The sequence below is a fragment of the Hipposideros armiger genome, unplaced genomic scaffold (genome assembly GCF_001890085.2).
Source record: "Hipposideros armiger isolate ML-2016 unplaced genomic scaffold, ASM189008v1 scaffold_400, whole genome shotgun sequence".
NCBI classification, from domain to species: domain Eukaryota; kingdom Metazoa; phylum Chordata; class Mammalia; order Chiroptera; family Hipposideridae; genus Hipposideros; species Hipposideros armiger.
The window spans coordinates 895551-897443 of NW_017731750.1; the positions used below are offsets into that span (position 1 = coordinate 895551).

At 36.5% G+C, this 1893-nt stretch overlaps 1 protein-coding gene across 10 annotated transcripts in view; it reads left to right on the forward strand.

The window, feature by feature from the left end:
* The window catches only part of CALN1 (calneuron 1), a 532500-nt gene that overhangs the window by 391409 nt on the left and 139198 nt on the right, over positions 1-1893 (forward strand). The gene's annotated exons all lie outside the window — the stretch shown is intronic.

The following is a 1893-nucleotide window of genomic DNA, read 5'->3' on the forward strand; positions in this document are numbered from 1 at the left end:
TTGTTCAGTTTTTCGCAAATAAAGACATGTCCTCCTATGAATGAGGAATTATGAAGCTCACTGAAAGATGGCAAAAGGTTATTGAACCAAACGGGCAATATATCATTGATTAATCTTTGTTCTTTATATAAGTAAATTGCCTTTGATAAACATAGACAAAATACATCATGACTTTTCCAACAACCTAATAGGTAACATTTATTTATTGTTTTTCTTTGATAACATTTAAAACCTACTTTCTTAGTAATTTTCAAGTATTGTTAACTTTAGACACTAGACTGTACATTAGATCCCAGAACTTACTCATCTTATATCTGGAAGTTTGTGCCCTGAACCACCTTCACCCCCTCCCCTGCCCTCAGCCCCTGGCAGCCCTCTGCTTCTATGAGTTCAGTTCAGAGAGTGAGATCATACTGTATTTGTCTTTCTCTGAGTTAACACACTCAGCATAATGCCCTCGAGGTTTATCTATGTTGTAGCAAATGGCAGGGTTCCCTTTCTTTCATTGTGTTTGTGTGTATATATAATTATTATTATACAGCCATATCAATATTATTAATATTATTGAAACATTAAAAAGCTTGTTTACATAAGAAGTTTATGTTTTCTTTATCCATTTATCTGTTTATGGACACTTAAATTGTTTCTATATCTTGGCTATTGTGAATATTTCTATATTGAACATAGGGGTGCAGATAGCTCTTTGAAGTAGTGATTTTATTTCTTTCAGATATATACTCGAAAGTAGGATTGCTAATTTTAATGGTAGTTCAATTTTTTATTTTTTGAGGTGGTTATATTTTAATTTTTTTGGGAAACTCCATACTGATTTCCACAGTGATTGGACACATTTACATTCCCACCAACAGTGCTCAAGGGTTCCCTTTTCTCCACATCCTCGCTGACATTTCTCTTGTCTTTTTAAATTTTTCTTAATTTAAAGTTTATTGGGGTGACAATTGTTAGTAAAAGTACATAGGTCTCAGGGGTACAATTCTGTAATACATCATCTATGTATCAAGTGTGAGGTGATATCTCATTGTGGTTTTGATTTGCATTTTCCAGATGATTAGTGATGCTGAGCACATTTTCATGTACCCCTTGGTCATTTGTATGTGTCTTCTGTGGGAAAATGTCTCTGCAGGTCTTCCATTTCTAGCCTTTCTCTACTGTGCCTTCCAGTAAACACACTCGTTGCCCCCCCTCCTCCCTCATGTACCAGTCTTCTTTTGTAGCTCTGTGCCGTAATTCCCAGTAATGATTCAGGATTTCTTTTCTTTTTCCTTTGCTCAGTTCCTAGTTTGGGTGTCAGACCTAAAATGCCTTCATGGTGTTTCTCACCAGTTACTCAGGCTGTTTGGGAATGCTGGTGAACCCACACAGTCTTGGAACCCAGGCATTCAAGCCAGCCTGAAATTGGTTCTCAATTTGGCAGAACCATCACCCTCGGGTCCCTAATGCTGATGGAAGTGAGTTTTAAATCGTAGGTCAGGATGCATGGAAAAGACTGGGCTTGGGAAATGGGAAATGCCAGAATGGTGCTGGTTTGAGCTCTTCTGTGAATAAGGAGCCTTCTCTTCTCTGCTTTTTATAGAAAATGTCAGGAACTTTATTACCAAAGTGTTCAAGCACAAGAACAAAGTGGGAAATCACTGAAACATCCATTCAGAGTGCTGTATTTCTTGCCCATTTCCAGAGAGCAAAAAAGGACAACTGGCTGTGCAAATACAAGTCCCTAAAATTCTATTTACAATTTTGTTTCATATTTTAAGAGCCTGATCCTAGAATAGTTGTTAGAATGTCTACTTACTACAGACTTTTTACTTGTTCTAACATATTGGGATTATGCTACAACTTAATATAATAAAACCAATCAATAAGTAAGAAAATTCA